General features: G+C 49.5%; 1 protein-coding gene across 1 annotated transcript in view; it reads right to left on the reverse strand.

The window, feature by feature from the left end:
- Positions 1-24,289, reverse strand: part of LOC138284407 (mucin-2-like) — a 1,933,778-nt gene that overhangs the window by 485,596 nt on the left and 1,423,893 nt on the right. The window lies entirely within an intron of this gene.

Here is a 24,289-nt window from a genome sequence, read left to right on the forward strand (position 1 = left end):
GTGTGGTGTGTGAGTTGAGTTGTCTTCACTATCATAGAACTTTACAAAGGGCATGGACTGATCAGGTGTTGTAACTTTACAGGCTTGATGTGTTTTGTTCAGTCACCTGCACTGCCAATAGGTGATAGGTGTATGGAGAGCTATGAAGATGATTTTAGTAGTCATTTATACTACAGCCAGGGCATGATGTGCATTCAAACATGGTTTCGGTGGTTATCATGTGGATGACTCCAGTCGTGCCGACTTACTTGTATTTAAATGTGAGTGTGAGGTTTGCCATACAGGGGTGGGTATTGATGACATGTCATGACATAATGTAGGATGTGTATTCGCACCTGAAATAGCCTAGCCAGGAGATGTATTCCTACAAATGTGCATGTGTAAATGTGTGTATGTGAGGTATTTGTTAACTCTCTCTCTCCCTCTCACTCTGTCCCCCTACCTCTCTCTCTTTAAATTTGCGCATCAGCATTGCCAGGCAAAGGAGATGGGGCACAGGGGAGTGGGGATGCTGCAGGCCCCGGGACCTGGAGTGCTGCTACCAGTGACAACGAGGGATCCAGTGGCATGGAGGGCGAGGGGAGTGCCATGGAGGAGAATGGCTCTTCACCATAATCTTTGGAATCCTCCTCCAGTAGACACTCTGTGGCAGTGGTGGACCCTTCTGGACGACCCCAGCTCCATCTTTGTCCGCCACCCCCTTTACTACCACCGCCCTCCCTGTAACTCCCCACACAGTTGTCTATGCCCACTTACCCAAATTTGTGGGTGTGTCCTTCGCTGCAGGCACCTCTGCCCCTGTCCCTTTCAGCCCTGCTGCCATCCGTGAGAAGGCTATTGATCTCCTAAGGTCCATCTCTGTGGGTCAGTCAACCATTGTGAAAGCCATCCAGTCCAGCACAGCAATGCGTTCCTGGAGGGCATTCATGGTGCACTGGCTGGTCTACAGAGATCCTTTCAGGCTCTGGCTTCCACACTGACGGCAGCCAGTCACCCTTTGTCTTCCATTCCCCCTCCACCTACCTCTTCCTAATCCCAAAGCCCTCTTCCCAAACCCAGTCAAAGCACATAGACAAACAAGCATGCACCCACCTCAACATTCAAGGCCACATCTGAGAAACATAAGCACTACAAGACCCATCATCAGCATGCACACAAACAACACCCACTTGCAGACACACCAACATCCACTACCTGCACAGACTCTTCCACCACCCCCACCTTCACAGACATTACACCAGACACACCTGCAGGCACCACACCAACATTCACTGATCCAGCCACAACTCTTATCCTACCAACAGTCAGCACAATAACAGACCCGCAGACATCCACCCAGTCACCACATCTGCAGCCATCACAACCACTGACACACCCACATGAAGCACATCATCCCTACCTGCAGACACCACCCCAACAGACACTAACCCATCCAGCATGGCATCTTCCTGCACCTCCTCCCCCTTCCTCTCAAGACACATAAACGCCCACACTCACCCACCCAACAGACACCAAGCAAACACAAGCATTTCTCGCACGCAATTGCACCCGACATCCACCAAGACACCTCCTACAACCACTCCCTCTTCCTACTCTCCCAGACCCTTTTGCCATGACCGCCCCTGTTTGTCTAAAAAGATGTTCCTCTCAGAGTTGTCCATCTTCCCTATTACTTTCCCCCGTGATATTCCCAAACGGTCTATGTCCCTCCCCAAGTCCAGCCCTTTCACCTCTAAGTCCTCCCCTGCCCCCCATCTAGTGCCCATGCCCTTCCCCCTGCCAAGAAGTCGACTCCTCTCAAGTGTTCCAAGCCCTTCCCTAAAGCTTACCTTATCCCCTTCAATCCCAAGCCCAGTGACACCCCTCCCAAACCCAAACCTTCCAATCCCTCAAGTACCTTCCTGCCCCCTTGATGCCCCTATCCTGTGAAGGTCATATAGCAATCAGGGGTCATGTAGGGGCACGGAGAAGTGACATTTGTGCACTGCATACTTTGAGGTTTGGACAGGCCTATGGTCTTTTATATTGTAGATAGTTTTTTATTTCTTGCCATATTTATACTTTTTAATATATCTGGGCCAGTTGTTGGTCCCATGGTCACATATTTGTCCTTTCTTTCTTTCCACATGGTTGTTTTGGTCTTGCCTGCTTTGGTTTGTGTGTGAGTGGCACGTGTGTGTGTTGGTTGTGCTGGCTGTTTTGTCTGGGCAGCATGTGTAGGTGTGGATTTGGTATTTGTCCCGCTGTGATGGCAGTGTACTGTGTGTAGGAAATGTTTGTGTTTGGAACTTGCATGTTTGTTGACATTTTATGTATTGTTTGTGTTGACATGTTTAATGGTGGTGTGTGCTCTTGTGTGGTTGTAGAGTGTGCGTGCATGTGTGTGATGATGGATATTTCAGAGGCGATGTGTGGTGTGTTAGCGTGGTATGATGTATGCTTCTTTGTATGACTGTGTGATAGCGTGTATTGGATGCCTGGTGTTGTTACATGTTGTTGTATGTATGTAGTATCAGGTGGAGGTGTGTATTGTATTTTCTTGCCATGGCCTTTATGTTGTTGCGGTTGTGGTGTAGTTGTGTGAATCGGTGGTGCTGTGTATTGTGTATTGTTGTGTTCAACTGTGCCGGTGCTGTGTGTCTGTGGGTTGGTGTGGGTATTGTACATGTGTGTTGGCTGTGGTGTGTGTAGTATGTGGGTGGGTGTGAATGTGTGTATCAGTGTGGGATAAAGAGTGTGTTGCCCTCACTACCCATCCTGGGTGTGTATGTTGTGTCTTCGGGGGTACCTTGTCTTTTCCCTACAATGTCATGTAAATGTGTGTACTCATGGTTGTTGTTATCGTCACTGGTTACTGAGTCGCTGTGCAAGCAGGAGAAGTGGGAGGACGTGCAGTTCAGGTTCCATGGTGGCTCCGGACGGGTATGTGTTCCAGAAGTTGAGTGTCTCCTTTTATATTGTTGGTTTCCACCAAGGTTTCCGTGGCGGTGTGACTACGGTGGAAACCTTGGTGGTGGTCATCCTTGTAATCTGTCTGGCGGGAACATGGTCTCTGTCAGCCTGAAGGTGGCTACCACCGTCCTTGGAGGCCTGACTGCACTGGCGGTTCCGGCTGTGGATTGGCTGTATTGTATTGGGAAGACTGTCATGGTCATAATTTTGCAGTCTTCTCTGCCTGCCTGTCGGCTGTACGCCTGCCTGTGCCAACATGGCAGTCCTGATACCGCAAAACTTGTAATGACCCCCAATATTTCTGTATCACGATATTTGTGGCTTCAATATGGTGTCATAATACCAACATATGCCTCTATTACTAAAGCACTTCACACCCACTGTTTAGCCCGTAGAGGCATGCCAGGAGCGAGGGTGTGCTGTTATAAATGTGAACCATTCATTCTGTATAGGCATATGTAACAGCATCTTCCTGTTTCCTGAAATAGTACTGCAACTAAACTGTTTCCTGTTTAAATTTGGTAGGAGTGGGCCTAGTGTTTGTCTAAAAACTTCTACACTAGCCCATTACCCTCCCTAAGAGATATCAGAAGAGACCTTGCTTTCTTTAAAGTCATTCATACACCATTTTATCTCAGAGTAGACACCTTTCTGCAGAGTTAATTACTCAGTAAACACTTTCACATGCAACCTATAACATCTGACAGGCCTATTAGTATAGAGGGAATTTTCTCATAGAAGTGACCCGATCACTCTGTATACAACTCTATTACAAACCTCTCATTTTAAATCAAAGTTAGCTATCCTTGACCCTCCTCTGATAAAATGTAGTAGCACAGGGGCTAGTGTTTTTTGAGGCCTTGTACACACACACCTTTTACTCTGTTCAGAGATATTAATAGATAGCTTGCTGTTTATGAAGTCATATTACATAGGAGGTACTAACTCCAAAAGGTCTTGTAACCAAACCAGTCCCTGTCTCTTGAGCTATCACTTACAGAGACTGCTGTTGCAGGGAACTATGAGATAGGATCAGTGTTTGATGAAACTGTAGCATGCAAAACACATAGGTGGTCATTACAACCCTGGCGGTCAGTGTTAAAGCGGCGATAAAACCGCCAACAGGCCGGCAGTAAAAACATTGGAATTACGACCATGGCGGAAACCGCCAACATAGACAGCCACTTTAACACTCCGACCGCCAAGGCGGTACAAACAAACACTGTGGCGGTAACCACCAACAGACAGGCGGAAGACAAGGTTCTGCTCACTGTATTACAACAGTCCAATCCGCCACATTTTCTGGGGCGGATTTACCGCGAACAAAAACACAGCGGAAACAGGACTTGGAAGGGAAAACGCTCACCTCTACACACCCCACGAGGAAGCAGGACGCCATGGAACCCGAGCTCCAGATACTCCCAGCCTTTATCTTCCTCCTTCTCTACCAGGAACTACAAAGACGGCGGCGAAGACCACGGTGAGGACTGCACCTATGACACAGGGGAGGGGGGAGGGAAAAAAGATTGACACACACATGCAACACGCAACACTCCCACCCTCACCCACTACAACACACTCACAAATACATGTTGATACATTACATTAACAACCTCCAACCCCCACTGGAAGAATGCAAGGACAAAAGGAAATGAGTCAAACATTTGTAATCAATTCAAATACAGTAATCAAAAATATATACATATATATATTTACACTACAAACAAATATATACACCAAGAATACAAGTCCAAGGTATTCCACCATCATAGTCTGTGGACCACTGGGCCCAAAATGCATGGGCAAAGCCCACACTCAATACCCAATCAAAACGGAGAGAACACTACTGGGGCATCAGATAGAAATACAACAGACAACTCAGGGGGAAGGGAAGGGGGGGGGGCACCTCAGCAGTCTCAAGTGGGTGGGTTGCCCACTGCTTTATCCTGGGGAGTGCAGAGCCACAGTCTCTCAAGTCTCTCCAGTTGGTGGTTTGCCCACTGCTGTATCCTGGGGAGTGCAAATCCACAATCTCTCAAGTCTCGCCAGTGTGTGGTTTGCCCACTGCTTTATCCTGAGGAGTGCAAAGCCACAGTCTCTCAAGTCACTCCAGTGGGTGGTTTGCCCACTGTTTATCCTGGGGAGTGCAAAGCCACAGTCTCTCAAGTCTCTCCAGTGGGTGGTTTGCCCACTGCTCTATCCTGGGGAGTGCAAAGCCACAGGCTCTCAAGTCTCTCCAGTGGGTGGTTTGCCCACTGCTTTATCCTGGGGAGTGCAAAGCCACAGACTCTCAAGTCTCTCCAGTGGGTGGTTTGCCCACTGCTTTATCCTGGGGAGTGCAAAGCCACAGTTTCTCAAGTCTCTCCAGTGGGTGATTTGCCACTGCATTATCCTGGGAAGTGCAAAGCCACAGTGTCTCAAGTGGATGTCAATCTCCACTGGTTCTGGAGGGGGACTTGTGCCCAGAGTGCTTCATCCTGCCAATGCCAGAGGTAGGGGATGTAAATCTCCACTGGTTCTGGAGGGGGCTTTGTGCCCAGAGTGCTTCATCCTGCAGAGGACAGAGGTAGTGGATGTGATACTCCACTGGTTCTGGAGGGGGCTTTGTGCCCAGAGTGCTTCATCCTGCCAAGGACAGAGGTAGTGGATGTAAATCTCTACTGGTTCTGGAGGGGGCTTTGTGCCCAGAGTGCTTCACCCAGCCAAGGACAGAGGTAGTGGATGTGATACTCCACTGTTTCGGGAGGGGGCTTTGTGCCCAGAGTGCTTCATCCTGCTTGTGGCGGCCTCAGTAGCGTCGGAAGCTGTGGCGCTCACTGGCCTGTGGAGCTTGTTGCGGCGGTGTCCTGTTCAGCGGTGCTTGTGGCGGCGGAGTCCTGTTCAGCGGTGCTGGTGGCGGCGGTGTCCTTGGCAGCTGTGCTTGTTGCGGCGGTGCCCTGTTCAGCGGTGCTGGTGGCGGTGGTGTCCTGTTCAGCAGTGCTTGTTGCAGCAGTGTGCTGTTCAGCGGTGCTGGTGGCGGCGGTGTCCTTGGCAGCGGTGCTTGTTGCGGCGGTGTCCTGTTCAGCGGTGCTGGTGGTGGCAGTGTCCTTGGCAGCAGTGCTTGTTGCGGCGGTGTCCTGTTCAGCGGTGCTGGTGGCGGTCTTGTCCGCCATGCAGGTTTTCGCAGACTTGCTTGTTTTACTGTGCCCCTTCCCCACCTTGGATGGTGGCGCAGCTGTCTTCACACTCCCAACTGTACCCCTGGGAGAGGCTTTGGTGGAAGATGTTTTGCCTCTCTCCCGCCGGGCACTGGCCAACTTTTTGTTCTTTTGAGGTGGGGGACTGTCTGTGGTCTGACTCCTTGGCACACTGGCTGCCCTGCTGCCTGGTGCACTCCAGAGGCCGGTTACTACTGGCACCACTGTTCCCGCAGATGTTGTGGGTGAGGCGCTGGGTTGGGACCTGGAAAGGCGGCCCCTAGGAGACTGAAGGGGTGGGGGAGGTGAGGGGAAGAGGTCAAGGTTGGACAGGAAACGTTTTTGGGACACACTGGGGCAGGTAGATGGAGGGGGTTTGGGAGTGGAGGAAGAGGTAGTGGTTGTCGGAGGTGTACGTTTGGTGACTTTGGGTGAAGGTGCAAGGGCTGGAGGCTGTTGTGAGGTGGATGGCTGTTGGGTGGGTGTGTGGCTGCATTTGTGTACCTTGGGAGGTGGGCTCAAAGACACACTTGGAGAGGACACAGGGGATGTGTGAATGGTAGTGGGGGTGGTGAGTGCACATGAGCGGGTGTGGTGGTGGGTGTGCTGGTTATGGAGGTAGTGGCTGACGATGTAGTGCATGCAGGTGTGAGTGGAGACAAGACTGGGAGGGAGGAGGGAGACGAGGAGGAGGGGGACACAGTGGAGGCAGTGGCTGTTGGTATGTCTGCAAGTGTATGATGCTTGCGTGAGTACCTGTGGGATGTGTGGTGCTTATGTTTGCCTGAGCTTCCCTTGTGTGTTGAGGTGTGTACATGCTGGTCTGATGGTGTGCTTGGGATAGGCTGAGGTACAGGGGTTTGGGTCTGGGTGGAGGAAGTTGGAGGGGGAGGCTAGAGACAGGGACAATGGTTGCCATCAGTGCTGAGGCCAGAGTCTGAAAAGCTAACTGTTGGGCTGCCTGACCAGAATGAATGACCTCCAGGTATGCATTGGTCTGTTGCAACTGCCTCTCTACACCCTGGATGGCATTCAAAATGGTAGACTACCCAACAGTGAGGGACCTGAGGAGGTCAATGGCCTCCTCACTGAGGGCAGCAGGGCTGATGGGGGCAGGGGCTGAGGTGCCTGGGGCGAAGGAGATGCCCACCCTCCTGGGTGAGCGTCCACGGGGCACATGCTGAGGGGCTGCTGGGAGGGCGGTGCTGGTGGGGGGGGTGGCGGCTGTACCTGTAGATGCGGGGGGCAGAGAGGGGCCAGCCACCACAAGGAAGCTCCCATCAGAGTAGAAGTCGGTGTCGCTGGTCTCAGCTCCTGTCCCCGCTGGAGAGCTCCCCTCGGTCCCACTGGTGGCTTCTGACTCCGTTGTGTCGCCCTCCAGGGCCATGTGGGATGCAGCTCCCTCCTGCTCCGGTGGCACTGCTCCTCCGCCTGATGATGCTAATGCACACAAGAACAGGGAGACCACAAAAAGGGGGGGAAAGACAGAAGAAAGACATGTTGAGTGCATCCAATACCGCACTGTTGGCGGACATTACAGACACAGAAGCCCACTGCACTACGCCGTGCAATTAGAGTTCCCTAATTAATCACAGGGACATGGGTTACAAGGCCTATGCCCGATTGCTGCACACATGGAAGTCACAGGAGCCTGACTAGGTGTAGTTGGCTCTGAACACAGGTGGGGTGGGGTGCCACAGGGCCTGCCTTAAGAAGGGACCTTGCCTACTAAACTCACCCTGGCCTAGGGGAACCCACAGCCCACCTCCCCCACCCAGACACCTACAATGCACGCTGAATTAGCAGAATGAGAGTGTACTCACCCCCTTGTGGCTGCTGTGATGCCCTCATTTGGTGTTATGCTGCATCTCTGCTTTAAGTTTAGGGGGATTAGCACAGAGGCTTACATCAGCTTGAAGGTCAGTTGTGTTGCCTGGAAGTTTAGCACATTGTAGTCTCCACGGTCACCTAGGGGTGACTAAGAGGGCAGGCGGCCTGTGGGAGACAACATTCCACTAAACACTCCACAGCTCCCAGGACATCACCACAACTATGTGGAAATACACCAACAGGAAGCCCACAACGCTACAAAGTAATGGCAGAAGAGCAGGCTGTGTTCCAGCTTTCCTCGCCATATTCAATCAAACAAGAGGGGCTACCAAGTTTTTGTAGGTGGTGAATTTACACAGCACAACCCTATCTACAGAGCAAAGGAGAACTGTGCAGCAGGTCATTCAAAACAGTGGAGCTGGGAGCAGGTGCAAGGGGCATGGAAGTCGGAGCAAGGAGAAAGGGAGAAGGCGGGCATGTAGTTGAAGCAGCCACACGTCATGGTAATGTTTAGTGGTGGAAGGAAGAAATGGTACGAATTTTGTGTTAGATAGCTTCATGGCCCAGAAATAAAACGTAGATGAGTTGACTTGAAAAGAAGTGTCTTGCGCTCTTTCCTGAAGCAGAGGATGGCTGGAGTGTGGTGGACTCGTGGCAGGGTGATACTCCGTGCGTTTGCCCCATAACAGAAGATGTGTTGTCTCTATTTTTTTATTCCAATTCCTCATCTCTAGTCTGTTGATAAAGGTCTTGCCAGCTCTGCAGCAACCTCTTGATTTCTCAAGTATGGGTGTCACAGATTAAGGTGCAGCCGCATTGACTGTCTTGATAGATGATACAGTGTTTTATTTTTAAAGATCATTGGGGCAGCACTGCAGTGGACACTGGAGTTTCTTTCTATTGAACTGAGAGCTTCCATGAGGTGTTCCACAGCATTGATGATGGGTGCCAGGGATGCTTGGAGCAGGGCATGGTCTCTGTTGAGATGAGACTGCTAGAGTGCTCGTACGGCCATTATGAATGTCACCTTCACTTTCCAAAGCAGGGCTAGCAGATGCCCAGTAGTCAGATTTGAGTACAATCTGTGTTTTGAAGCAGAGATTGTTGTGGAGTTAGAAGCTTAGGGAAAAGTTGTGGAATGAAGTTGTATATATTCATTTTTGTAGCCATCCCTGAATCTTGTGTTGTTTGTTGGCATTAGTAATGAAAGTCAACCCTGCCTTTGTTAGATTCAGCTTGAAATATGCCTTGAACATCTAAAGAACGGTCTCGTACCAGTGATATCATCCGAAGTGATTCTTGGGTTTCAGCTAGCTGTCATTTGTGTGTTGTTTCATATTCTTTCTTGAGTCAACTCTGGCAAGAAACTTTAACTTGAGGAGCCCAAACAAAAACCTAGACCAAACCTCTGAGAATTTTAGGTACAAACATATTACGGTAATGTAGTACTTAAAGCCTAATTTAGATCTTGGCAGTGCTACTACCATGCCGCTTCTGCGGCAGGCCCGAAAAAACTGTGAGGTCAACAGTGTTCCACCCGCCATATTTAGATGTTACAGCTCTGCGAGCGGTGGACTGGCTGATGGAGGGAGATGGGGGCGGGACCCAAAGGACTTCATACAAAGGTGTCATTGTGGTGTAGAGTATAGTGCAAGGGGACACATATGTCTAAAGTACACAGACACTGTACCTTAGCCATATGTGTCCTCCTGCACTACACTCTACACAACACACCACATTGACACCATCATCCATTACAATTTAAACAGAACACAACCCGTATATGCCGAAAGCACACATTGACATACATCCATGACACAACATACACACACCATTGACACTGCACCCACACACGACACAGCCAAAACAACCAACACAACTACACACCCATCTACACAACCAAACTCACAGACAAGCACAACTACACACATTATGACACTATGCACCATACATTACTCACTTGAATGTGTCACATGACAACACAACATACACAACAACATTGTTCTCCCATACAAGTGACACACATAGGGACAAAACCACTCCACCCACTCCAGCTCCCTCCACCTCAACCAGCCAATCCCCCCCACACACACACTACAAACACACACACACACACACACACACGTACTGACTCACATCCACAACTGATGGCACAGACCTACCAATACCGGTCCACTTGCACACAGTTGACAAGCATGAATGTGCCATCACGGTGGTGTCAGCATTCCATTAGCAATGAATACTGACACCACAATGACAGTTGTGTATGTGTGCAATACATGTGTTGTGCCAGTGTGACCCCACCCATAAGTGACACAATTAACTCCCCGAAATATGCATGTCATAGTGATTAAAAGAAATTACTTTGACATTTCTATGCCTGCAGTGGTTTCAAACGCCTGTGCTGTGTGCACCCAACGTACCCTGGCAATGCGGTGCCCCAACCTTCGAGTTCGGTGATGGGGGTTGTGTTTTAATCATGGGTTGGTGGCACAGGCAATGGCAGATGTTGTCCAATCTCGTCCAGTGGAAAACAGGAGTAGAACTGGGAAAAAGGTGAGTTTGCATCACTTTCCCCCAATCCACAAACTCAGAAGTGAGGTCGGACAGCCACTTTTTTCTTAGCAGTAAGGCACATCCAAATCTGCACAGCGGGAAAGTTGCCTGAGTTTCAGCTGGCAACCATTTTCCCCCTCCCGTCGCTGATGGTGGCGCTGTTTCTTGGTGGAGATGGCAGTTCCATTGCAGGCTTTTGGGTATGGGACCGCCAAGATCTAAATTTCGTGGATGGACTGTCACAGCAACAGATGGGTTTCAGTCAAATAGTCAATGGCGGGACCTTTACTGCCAACATCTAAATAAGGCCATTCATGTTGTATACCACCTACAGCCAGTGGTTGAAAACATTGTACAAAACAAAGAGAACCCTTTATGTCATGCTTTGACAACTCTGTTCAGTTTTGTAAACACTGAAAAGCATGTGTAATTCTGTTGCATTTATATATGATATAGTTGACCACAGGCAATGGTGGCACACAGTTCACTTTGAACATGCAACACAATGCATAAGAGTTTTAAATGGTAGTGCTAAATGTGTTAGAAAATGAGGAAATTGCAATTAATTATGTCTTACCAACAAACCATTCATGGAAACATGAATGTGTCAATTGATGCTATTCAGGCAGAACAGACATTTAAATGATTTGTGTACCTTGCAGTACCAGATTGCAAGTCAGTGGCTTTTTTAAATCTAATTTTAAAAGATGTACAGAACAACTCCTGTCCATATTGCAAATCTGTTGTCTTCAGTTCAAAATATCTCATTCTCATGCTACAAAGATGCAGAGCTGATGGTAGCAAAATCAAGACTGATATCACCAACTTTAAAGCTGGTCAGATATCAATTTATAAGAAAACATACACTACTGTGGCTATTGTCTCCCAACCCATCATGGACCTCAATCAACTCTGGTCACTACACAGTCTAAATTATACATTCATCTGGCTGAACTGAATGTGATGTTGCTTCTCTTATAGTAAAGCATAGGTAGCCCTGTAAACTTTCAAATTTCTGTCATATTTCTAAAACCAAATTTCTAAAGGAAATCACATTTACATATATAAATGGAGAAAAAGCATTAAAGTTCATATTCATTGTTTGTAATGTGACCGACCGATGCCATTTGAGATGTCACCAGTGATATCATTAATGATATCATTGAATATGACATGAGGGATGCAGTGCATGATGAGGATGCAAGTTATAGTTAGTGCTGCTAACTATAGATGGTGAATTTCTGTATTTTCTTTTGTTTCAAAACATTAACGTTGACACTGAGAATTTCACTTAACTATATTGTTACTTTAACCTTTGGTTTTAACAGTGAATTTCTAAGGTCTTTTATTTAAATGAAAAGAGATATTTCTATTACCCCTAGCTATAGTTTTACTTTAACCTTTGTTTCTTTCACTGAATGTCTAGTTTTTTTTTTAATAGTAAATTAAGTTATTTAATGCTAATCTCTAGCAGCCCTGAGCAGAATTTTCTGAGTTTTACTCTGTGGAATTCTGCGGAGTTACATAAAAACTCTGAGGGATTCTGCAGAGTTCCACGAGCAGGTGGAATTCTGCTACGTAGGGCTGCTTGTGCTGATTTTTATTGCCAAGAGCTTGTTTCGAGTGTTGAAATCAGTGTGAACTGCACCATGCGGTACAATAGAAGGTGCTTCTTCTTTCTGCTCCTCAAGTAGATTTTCTACTCGAGCTACAGCTTTCTCAACACATAGTCACGACCTGCCACGACTGCCCTTTCAGAGAAATCTTGCTGGAAGCCATTCCAGCACCCGAAATTCGCACTAGGGGATGTAAATTCTCAGTGGCACTCACCAACTTAACGATGGTGAGCTGGGCAAGGGAAAAACCTCTGCTACACTGAGGTTGGCCCAGTTTTGCCGGAACTCTGTGCTCCCAACAAAATGCGGAGTTGTCAAAACTCTCTGTATTCCACCGGCAGAGTGGAATTTTTCACCGATCCCTAATCTAAAATGGAGTACTGAATAGAAAATGGTTAGATAGCTTTTTTTCAAAGTGATGGCTCTTGCAAGACTCTTAATGGAGCCAGATGCAGACTCCGAGGGGGCTGGACTTCCTGTTCGGCCGATGCACACCACTCGCAGCATCGTACATTTAGAATTAGGTTAATTACAGGGTTTTCCTGAAAGTTTGAAAACAATATAACATTACACGATTTGAGGTAGAAACATAAATTGTGTACTGCTCTGTAGAGGATATAAAGGAAGGGTGTATTGATAGAGTGGTCTCTCCTTTAAGATCTCTCTGAGGTGATGAATATACATAGGTGTGAGTGAAGAAGGACTGCTCTATCCTCTCCCAGACTTGATGGGTGTGCATATTACAGTGTGTTCGTGGAATGGCCTATTCTGTCAGACCACTATACTCGATGATGGGTGTGCAAAGTGGGGTGTGTGGGAAGAGACTGGCCTCTCCACTAAGACCTCTCTCTCAGACCACGCTTTCCTCTCACACCTCTCTCTGACATGACTGTTGTGCATACTAGGGTTTATACATAGATTGGCCTCTGCTGTTAGATCTCTCTTAGATGAAACATGTGTGTAGTAGGGTGTGTGGCGAGAGACTGGTCTCTCCACTAAGACCTCATCATCAAATGATGAGCGTGTGTAGTAGTGAGTCAAGAGGGACTTCTCTTTCCTCTCAGACCTCTCTCTGAGATGACGGGTGTGCATAGTAGGAAGTGGGAACAAATACTGGCCTCTGTTGATATAGCCCTCTCAGATGACAGGTGTGTTTAGTAGTGAGTGGAGAGGGACTTCCCTTTCCTCTCAGATATCTCTCTGAGGTGACTGGTGTGCACAATTGTGAGTGGAGGGAGACTGCCATGTCCTCCAACACCTCTCTCTGAGATGACTGGTATATGCAGTAGGTTGTGCTAAGAGAGACTATTCTCTCTGCTGAGAAATTTCTCTAAGATCACAGGCGTGGATTTTAGAATGTGTACATGGGCTGGCCCCTCTTGTCAGACCTCTCTCTCAGATGGCGGATGTATGTATTAAGGTGTGTACATGGACTGACCTCTTCTGCCAGACCTCACTCTCAAACACCATTGCCAGACCTCTCCTGCCAGACCTCTCTCTCAGATGGTGGGTGTGCATAGTAGGGCATGAACATGGATGACCCTCTCCTACCAGGCCTCTCTCTGAGGTGACAGGTGTGCATAGCAGGGTGTGTAAAGAGAGAGACTGACCTCTCCACTGAGACCTCCATCTCAGATGACATGTGTGCATAGTAGAATGTGAGAAAAGAGACATGTATCTGAGATGACAGGTGTGCATATTAGAATGTGTACATGGACTGCCCTCTCCTGTCAGACCTTTCTCTCAGATGGTGAGAGTGCAAATTAAGGTGTGTAAATGGACTAGCCTCTCCTGTCGGACCTCTCTCTCAGAAGATGAGTGTGCATAGTAACGTGTACATTAACTATCCTCTCCCAAATGACGTGTTTGTGTAGCAGGACATATGCAGAGAGAATGGACTCTCCACTAAGTTGTCTCTCTCAGACGATGGATGCATATATTTGGGTGCGTATAGGGACTGGCCTCTTTTGTCAGACCTCTGTCGCAGATAATGGGTATGTGTATTAGGGTGTGTACATGGACTAGCCTCTCTTGTCACACCTCTGTCTTAGATGACAGATTTGCATAGTAGGCTGGGTGGAGATATAAGGGAATTGCTAGTATTCAAATCCTACAATATTGTGAGCCCTGGCATGATCAGAGAGGCTATTATCCAAGCTGATATATAATGAGATTGCTGCCATAATTTGTCACTCTACCACATTGCACCAATAGGACAAGTAGAAGCAACCCGTCACATTGACAAATAGATCTTATATAAAACTCCTCACTCCTGAGTCTCTATCTGTGTAGGCAGACACTGAGCTATGTACTGTGACCCCCATCTCTAAGTGTCAGTTAGATACTGGCTGTTTGCTTACCTACAAGTAGGACATTCCATTATTGTCCATACTAGAATCATTGATTGATGACTGAGTGCCCGAATATATATGCATCATGCACACCACTACGGTATTTTTCCAGCAACTTATTGATCAAATCACAATGGTCAACAATGGCCTGGACATTGATGGAGTGTGTGTTTATCTTGTTGCGGTAGAGATGGGCAGTTGCAGCAGGGGTAAAGAGCTGCACGTGTGTGCAGTCCTTGCCACCCAGCCCATGTGGAACCCAGCAACAGCATAGAATCCTGGTTTGATATGCTGCAGTTGCTGAATGTTGGGGAAGAGGATGTAATGGGGTGTCAGCCAGATAATAGCATCCAGGACAAAGGGTAGGAATGAGGAGAATGATGGCTGATAGATTCCAGCCACTGTGGCTGTTGTTGTCTGGAAGGATCCTGAGGACAGCACAGCCATGGAGGGATGTTGGTAACCCTGTTAACTGTTGCCTGTAGTCTTGGTGCTATGAGGTGTGTCAGCTGTATGAGAAGACTCCCTTCTCAGATGGTAATGGGTGATTACCTCTTCCTTCCTGAGTCCAATTAGTGAGGTAAGCTAATGATATATGCGCTCCCTTCTCCTGCCTTTCCTCTGTGGTGCAGGTGGTGGTGATTGTGATGGTGATGGTGAAGGTGGTGTGATGGTGGTAGTTGTAGTGGTCTTCTTGGTCCTCCAAGCTGCAGTTGGAGTAGGTCCATGTGTCCTCAAACTTGCCAGGGTGATTTGGATTTTGTTCTTCTTATGTACCTGTGCCAATGCATCATTATCATGCTTTGTCTGAGCAGGCATTACTTTTTGATGCATTGGAGACTCTGCACAACTTTTGCAAAGGGAGCATAATTTTCCAAAAAGCTTGTAAATATGGTGAAGTAAGTACTGCATGATTGTTAAATAGGGAACACCTACCTTGCATATTATTGATGGTATCTGATGCAGCCAGATCCGATGCTATGAGAAAATGAGACACTAGGCGGAAATGTGATGCCAGAGATCTCTAGCGTCACCTTGTTAATATGGAGTTAATATTGTAAGTGAGGCCTGGTAAAAATGGAGTGTTGGCAGTCAGTTTACACCCTATCCAAGTAGGTACTCTCACTCTAGTCAGGGTAAGGGAGCCACACACCTCAGATAACCCCTGCTCACCCCCTTGGTAGCCTGGCACAAGCAGTCAGGCTTATCTCAGAGGCAATGTGTAAAGTATTTGCATAGACACACAGTATCACATTGAAAACACCACAAAAGGACTCTATACCAGTTTAGAAAAATATCCAATATTTATATAATTCAAACAAGACCAAAACAACAAAAAGCCAATGTAAACAAGTAAAGATACCAAAGTTTAGAGTAAAAAGAGTCTTAATGTATAAGAATCAATGGATGCATTGTTTTAACACAGCATACCTGGTATGCATCAAAAATAAAGCCGCAGTGGCGGGCGTGCGTTGGAAAGGCAAACAATGGTGGTCATTATGACATTGGCGGTAAAAGCCACTTACCACCCTGCAGAAGACCGCCACCACACCGCGGTATTCCGCCACAGCTATTATGACCAACAGCTCGGAATCCGACAAAATTCAGACACCCACACTGTGAAATCGTAAGGGAAAGTGACAACTCAGTGACCATACACTGGGTGAAAAAGACAGACAGTAGAGAGGCAGTGGTGTTTAAGTACATGTAGTAGGCAGGTTTGTATCCTTACCTGTGTTTCACTGAAAATATTGCTGGATCACTGAGTCCCTGTTGTCCATGTCTTCTTCCTCTGCTTCCTCGTCTTCACTGTCCACAGGCTCCACAGCTGCAACAACACGCCATCTGGACCATCCTCCTGCAGAAAGGGCACCTGTTGTCGCACAGCCAAGTTGTGAAGCATACAGCAGGCCACGATGATCTGGCACACCTTCTTTGGTGAGTAGAATAGGGATCCACCTGTTATATGGAGGCACCTGAACCTCGCCTTCAGGAGGCCGAAGGTCCGCTCGATCACCCTCCTAGTTCGCCCATGGGCCTCATTGTAGCGTTCCTCTGCCCTTGTCCTGGGATTCCTCACTGGGGTCAGTAGCCATGACAGGTTGGGGTAACCAGAGTCACCTGCAAATGGCGAGGGACAACTGTTAGACACACACTGACCTGGAGGGATATCCCCAGACCTAGACAACCATTCCCACTGACTTGCTTCCAGGTGCTCACCTAATAGCCACACACGGTGCCTCTGGAGTTGACCCATCACATAAGGGATGCTGCTATTCCGCAGGATGTAAGCGTCATGCACTGAGCCAGGGAACATGGCATTCACATAGGAGATGTACTGGTCTGCGAAACATACCATCTGTACATTCTTCGAATGATAACTCTTCCGGTTTCTGTACACCTGTTCACTCCTGTGGGGTGGGGACCAAAGCCACATGGGTCCCATCAATAGCACCTATGATGTTGGGGATATGTCCCAGGGCATAGAAATTACCTTTCACTGTAGGCAAATCCTCCACCTGAGGGAAAACGATGTAGCTCCGCATGTGTTTCAGCAGGGCAGACAACACTCTGGACAACACGTTGGAAAACATAGGCTGGGACATCCCTGATGCTATGGCCACTGTTGTTTGAAAGGAACCACTTGCAAGGAAATGGAGCACTGACAGCACCTGTACTTGAGGGGGGATTCCTGTGGGATGGCGGATAGCTGACATCAGGTCTGGCTCCCACTGGGTACACAGTTCCTGGATTGTGGCACTGTCAAGCCTGTATGTGATTAGAACATGTCTTTCCTCCATTGTCGACAGGTCCACTAACGGTCGGTACACCGGAGGATGCCGCCATCTCCTCACATGTCCCAGCAGACGGTGCCTATGAATCACAACACCGAGCACAGAGTCAAATAACTCAGAGGTACGTACCCACAGCTTACACAGAACACCATTCATACTCAAATAGTGGCCTGTATGTGTGTTGAGTCTAGGCCTAGGTATGTGTGACGCAGTTGAAAATAAAGCCATGTGGGCCCCTGAAATGGTGGCTGCCTGACCTGTAAAGTGGGACAATGGGATGTGAGGTAACTGCGCTGGCGTTGTACACCGTTGCGGTAGGCGGTCGAAGACCGCAGCGCAATGCTGCATTGGTTAACATTGGACCCTATGGGTCCCAGGAGCCAATGACGGTACGCACCGCTGCGGACGTGATCGCCATTTTCTATCTGTTCAATCACTCGATACCTGATCTTCGACAGGAGAGGACCTACACTGCAAGTGCTGCTGTGACCTCGGTCTGGAAGAGACAATGGCTCGAGTGTCTGGGGAAAGGGCCCCTGCCTTCACATCGGAGGAGTTGGAGAAACTCGTGGACGGGGTCCTCCCCCAGTACACGCTACTCTACGGTCCTCCAGACAAACAGGTAAGTACACTGGGAGCATGATGTATGGGCTATGCCTGTGTGGAGAGGGGTCGATGTAAGAAGGAAGGGGGGAGTGTGTGGCGTGCATGTAATGACGGTGAGTGCATGTGCCACATGGCAAGGGTAGGGATGGGGGCCAATCACTTTGACTGTGCAGTTGGTAATAACTTTCTCTTTCCCCTGTACAAATCATGTAGGTCAGCGCCCACCAGAAAAAACATATTTGGCGTGTCATCGCCAAGGATGTCCGGACTCCAGTGGTCTACCACAGACGGAGCACCCACTGCCGGAAAAGATGGGAGGACATTCACCGCTGGAGCAAGAAGACAGCGGAGGCTCAGTTGGGCAGTCTAACATTTTGAATGCCATCCAGGGTGTAGAAAGGCAGTTGCAACAAACAAATGCATTCCTGGAGGGGTCAGGCGGCCCTTCAGCGAGCTTTTCAGACTCTGGCCTCAGCACTGATGGCAGCCATTGTCCCTGTGTCTAGCCTCCCCCCTCCAACTTCCTCCACCGACCCAATCCCCTGTACCTCAGCCTATCCCAAGCACACCTACAGACCAGCATGCACACACCTCAACACACAAGAGAAGCTCAGGCAAACATAAGCACCTAACATCCCACAGGCACTCACGCAAGCATCACACACATGCAGACATACCAACATCCACTGCCTCCACTGTGTCCACCTCCTCCTCGTCTCCCTCCTCCCTCCCAGTCTCATCTACACTCACACCTGCATGCACTACCTCTATAGCCAGTACGTCCCTCTCCAGCACACCCACCACCACACCCTGCTCACGTGCAGTCACCACCCCACTACCATTCACACGTCCCCTGTGTCCTCTCCCAGTGTGTCTGTGATGCCCCCTCCGAAGATACACAAACACAGGCACACACCCACCCAACAGCCATCCACCTCACGACAGCCTCCAGCGCATGCACCTTCACCCAAAGTCACCAAACGATCTGCTGGATCCTGTTAGGGGTAGGGAGGAGACAGGGACCACAGCTGCACTAAGGCTCCCCCATGGCCCAAGCACTGTACATTGGTTGAAGTGGCAGGCCCCAGAAGATGGGGTCCCTGGGATGAAATCGTCTCAAAGAGGGTGGGCTGCGAGGGCTCCCTCCTCTTTTATGGCCGGGCTCCAGGGATAGGGACACTGGGGCTAAAATTGACCTGAGATGGGCACCACAGCACCTCCCTCCCCTTTGCAATAAAAAAACGAACACCTCCTACAACCACAACCTCTTCCTCCACTCCCAAACCCCTCCAGCTACCCTTCCCAGTGTGTCAAAAAAACTTTTCCTGTCCACCATTGACCTCTTTCCCACACCTCCCCACCCCGTCCGTCTCCTAGGTCCCGAACTAGCACCTCAGCCACAACATCTCTAGGACCAGTGGTGACTGTAGTCACCGGAATCTGGAGTGCACCGGCCACCAGGGCAGCCAGTGTGGCACGGAGCCACAGCACAGACAGTCCCCCACCTGTGAAGCATCAGAAGTTGGCCAGTGCCCGGCGGGAGAGGGTGAAGACTCCAGCCACCAAAGCCGCTCCCAGAGGTCCCGGTGGGAGTGTGGAGTCAGCTGTGACACCTTCCAAGGTGGGGAAGGGCCACAAGAATCCCGGCTAATCAGGGAAGAGCAGCACAGCGGAGAAGACCGCCATCATCCCCGCTGCCCAGGACAGGACCACCAGCACTAGCCCAGATGCCCAGGAGGCCACCACCAGCATCAGCCCAGCTGCCCAGGACAGGACCGCCAGCACCAGCCCAGCTGCCCAGGACAGGGCCACTAGCACCAGCCCAGCTGCCCAGGACAGGACCGCCAGCACCAGCCCCGCTGCCCAGGAGGAGACCGCCAGCACCAGCCCCGCTGGGCTATGAAGGACCGGCAGCACCAGCCCCACTGGGCCATGAAGGACCGCCAGCAAAAGCCCCGCTGGGCCATGAAGAACCGCCAGCAAAAGCCCCACTGGGCCATGAAAGACCGCCAGCAGCTGAGTCCCTGCAATGGAGACCGCCGCCTCAAGCAACGCTGAACAGGGTACTGCCGTCTCAAGCACTGCTGAACAGGGCATCACTGTCTCAAGCACCGCTGAACAGGGCACCGCCGTCTCAAGCACCGCTGAACAGGGCACCGCTGTCTCAAGCACCGCTGAACAGGGCACCGCCCACTCAAGCACTGCTGGCCCATGAGCGCCAAGGGCACTGACGCTACTGAGTCTGTCACGGGGAGAATGAAGCACTCTGGACACCATGCCCCCTCCAGAACCAGTGGAGGGGGGAGGGTGGAGAATCACATCCACTACCTCTGTCCTTAGCAGGATGAAGCACTCTGGGCACAAGGCCCCCTCCATAACCAGTGGAGTATCACATTCACTACCTCAGTCCTTAGCCGGGTGAAGCACTCTGGGCACAAGGCCCCCTCCAGAACCAGTGGAGATTCACATCCACTACCTCTGTCCTTAGCAGGATGAAGCACTCTGGGCACAAGGCCCCCTCCAGAACCAGTGGAGAATCACATCCACTACCTCTGTCCTTAGCAGGATGAAGCACTTTGGGCACCAGGCCCCCTCCAGAACCAGTGGAGAAAGGCATCCACTACCTCAGTCCTTAGCAGGATGAAGCACTCTGGGCACCATGCCCCCTCCAGAACCAGTGGAGACTGGTATCCACTTGAGAGACTGTGGCTTTGCACTCCCCAGGATGGAACAGTGGACAAGCCACCCACTGTAGAGATGTGAGAGACTGTGGCTTTGCACTCCCCAGGATGGAACAGTGGGCAAGCCACCCACTTCAGAGACTTGAGAGACTGTGGCTTTGCACTCCCCAGAATGGAACAGTGGGCAAACCACCCACTGTAGAGACTTGAGAGACTGTGGCTTTGCACTCCCCCAGGATAATGCAGTGGGCAACCCACCCACTGTAGAGACTTGAGAGACTGTGGCTTTGCACTCCCCAGGATGGAACAGTGGGCATGGTGGCCCCCTCGTGGATTTGGCGTTGTGCACTCAACCGGCTGAGGTGCCCCCCCTTTCCCTCCCCCTGAGGTGCCTGTTTAGTTGCTCTCTGATGCCCCTGCAGTTTTCTCTCCGTCATGGTCGGGGATCTTGTGTGGGCCTCGCCCATACCGTGTGGGCCCAGTGTTCCACGGACTTAATTGGAGCACTACCTGGACTACTATGCTTGGTATATATTTTGTAAATGGTGTATATATATATATCTATTTCTGCCTACTTGATTTTAAGATATTACAATGGTTACACTCATTTTCTGTTGTCTTTGCATTCTTCCGCAGGGTTCGGGGGTGTAACTGTGATGTATTAATATGCATTAGTGTGTGTGTTGTTGGGGGTGGGGGTGTTGCCTGTTGCGTGTGTGTGTCCCTGTTTTTTGCCTCCCCTGTGTCGTAGGTGCAGTACACACCGTGGTCTTCGCCGCCGGCGTTCGTGCTCCTGGTAGAGGAGCAGGAAGACTATCGCAGGTAGAATTTGGAGTTCTGGGTCCATGGTGTCCTCGTTCCTCGTGGGGTATGTAGAGGTGAGCGTTTTCCCTTCGGAATTCCTGTTTCCGCCGTGTTTTTTATCCCCTGGAAATGGTGGCGGATTGGCCTGCCATAATAGTGTGGGCGGTACATTGTCTCCCGCCTGTCTGTTGGTGGTGACCGTCGCGCTGTTTGTTTATACCGCTGTGGCGGTCGGAGTGTTAAAGTGGCTGTCTTTGTTGCCAGTTTCGCCACGTCGTAATTGCAAATTTATTACCACCGGCCTGTTGGCGGTCTTACCGCTGCTTTAACACCGTCCGCCAGGGTTGTAATGAGGGCCAATGTGTTGATTCTTTACTAACTAGTGAGGATGTGTGCTGGTTCTTTCCCCACAGGGTAAGCGATGCGTCAATTCTTTCCTCCCAGGGAAGGGATGCATCGATTTCCAGACAGTCAGCCTTGAGTCAGTGCACAGATGTTTGAAGATTTGATGCCCAGGGACAATGAATGAAAAATTCAGACGCAAGTCAACAATGAATCCGCGCTGAAGCCGGCGATGCCTTGATTTCACTGGCGCTGCGTAGATTTTTCAGGTGCGATGTGGGCACTGCATTGATTTTTCTGCAGCTCAGCACCAGTGTGTGGATTTTCTCTCAGGTTTTACCAGCTTCTCTTTCCAAGGGCCCAGGGACTGGATGTGGCACCACTTGGAAAGTCAGGGGTCTCAGGTGCTGGCAGATGAAGCCTTTGATGTCCTTGAGAATTCACAACAAGAGGCAAGCTCAGTTCATGCCCTTGGAGAACCATGAAAAACAAGATGTAGAAAGCAAAGCTCAGTCCTTTCAATCCCAGGGCAGAAGTAGCCGCAGCAGGCCAGCACAGCAAAGCAACAGGTAGAGTGGCAGGTCCTCCTCAATCATCCAGCTCTTCTCCCTGGCAGAATGTCCTCTGTCCAGAAGTGTGCTAAAGTTGTGGGGTCAGCAGTCCAATACTTATACTCATTTCTGTCTTTGAAATAGGCAAACTTCAAAGGAAACTCTTTGCAGTGCACAAGACTGTGCCTCTTCTTCACCCTTCCTCAGCCAAACTTTAACGGGTTGGTCACTGTATTGTGTGAAGTCAGGTACAGCCCTTTCAAGTGCAGAGGTCAGCTCCTACCTCCAGCTCTAGTCCAGGAAGACTTATCACGATATGCAGGACTCAGCTCCCTTTGTGTGACTGTTTAGATTGAATTCAGAAACAGCCCGACTGTCAGTCTGACCCAAATATGTATTTTACAGCCAAGCAGAGGCACACAATGGTAAAGCAAGAAAATTCCCACTTTCTAAAAGTGACATTTTCAAACAGACAATCACAAACCAACTTTACCAAAACATGTAATTTTAAATTGTGAGTTCAGAAACCCCAAACTCCACATCTCTATCTGCTCCGAATTTGAAACTACACTTAAAAGATATTTCAAAGCAATTACCATGTTACCAATGGGAGAGATAGGCCTTGTAAAAATGAACAATTGAATTTGGCAGTATTTCACTATCAGGCCATGTAAAACACATCAATACATGTCCTACATTCTAAATACACTGTATACTGCCCATGGGGCTGCCTTTGGCCTACCTTAGGGGTGACTTATATGTAGTAAAAGGGAAGGTTTAAACCTGGCAAGTGGGTTCATTTGCCAGGTCGAACTGGCTGTTCCAGACTGCCCAACAGACACTGCAGTGGCAGGTCTGAGACATGTTTACAGGACTACTCATGTGGGTGGAACAATCAGTAATTCAGGCCCACTAGTAGCATTTGACTTAGAGGCCCTGAGCACCTCTAGTTCACTTTACTAGGGACTTACAAGTAAATCAGTTATGTCATTCATAGAAAAACCGATCATCAATACAATTTAGACAGAGCAGATATGCACTTTAGCTCTGGTTAGAAGGTAAAGAGCCCAGAGTACTAAAGCTAGCAAAAACAGATCAGAAAAATAGGAGGAACAAAGCAAAAAGTATGAGGATAGCCCTGCAAAAAGGGCCATACCCACTTCCAGCCTAAAGCCAGGGTAGGCCAATCAATATCTTGATGGACTTCCTTGCTTAGGACGATAGAACCTGCACAATGGACCACTAATGCAAGGGTTCTAGCCAGTTCGATGCCTCTCAGAACCCAGGTGGATCCCTCTGTCTACACTCTGAGAGCCCACTGAACCAAACTAACCCAGGGAGAACCCTTCTCCTCATCTGAGGACTCCATCTGTGCAGCACCTAACTTTACCTTGCTCACAGATGCATCCTAGTAGGTGGGCATTACCAGTATGGCCAACAGCTTGATGTGGCTCATTCCACTGTTTCCACCCTTTGGCTTGACTTCAGTTCCCCACCCAAGGAAAACTCTGACAGCAAGGACAACAACCAACAACAACCAACAGAGGCCACTGGCAGCTGACAGTGTCAAGATCCAGGCCCTCGGCCATCTTGGGGTTTCTAGCCTCTGTGGTTTTGAAAAATGGGGGCAGTATCCCCAGGTGCTTTGCAGCCTTTTCCCACTTCACCTCCCACCAGTCCAGGGTTGGTATCCTGAGACTGGTCTCTCAACTTAGGGTCTGTACCCTCAGCATGAGCAGGGGCCTGGGGTGGGTTCTCCTTCTTCCTGTTCCCCTTGCTGGGGTCCTGTATCTTCCGCTATGGAGGGGCACCCCCAGACAACTGAACTGTGAGGGCGCCTCTGGTGGCCACCCCTCCCAGTTCCCCTGACACCTGGGCCAAGACATTCCCCAGAAGGCAGTCTATGGGACTAACTATGACCCACCTCTGGGCCACCTCCCCAACCCACTCTAGGGATAGCAGGGATATAGGGCAGAAGAAATCCTACCCATGGGCTGGTGTCACTCTACACACCTGGCTGGTGTACTGC

Source organism: Pleurodeles waltl, chromosome 3_1, assembly GCF_031143425.1.
Source record: "Pleurodeles waltl isolate 20211129_DDA chromosome 3_1, aPleWal1.hap1.20221129, whole genome shotgun sequence".
NCBI classification, from domain to species: Eukaryota; Metazoa; Chordata; class Amphibia; order Caudata; family Salamandridae; genus Pleurodeles; species Pleurodeles waltl.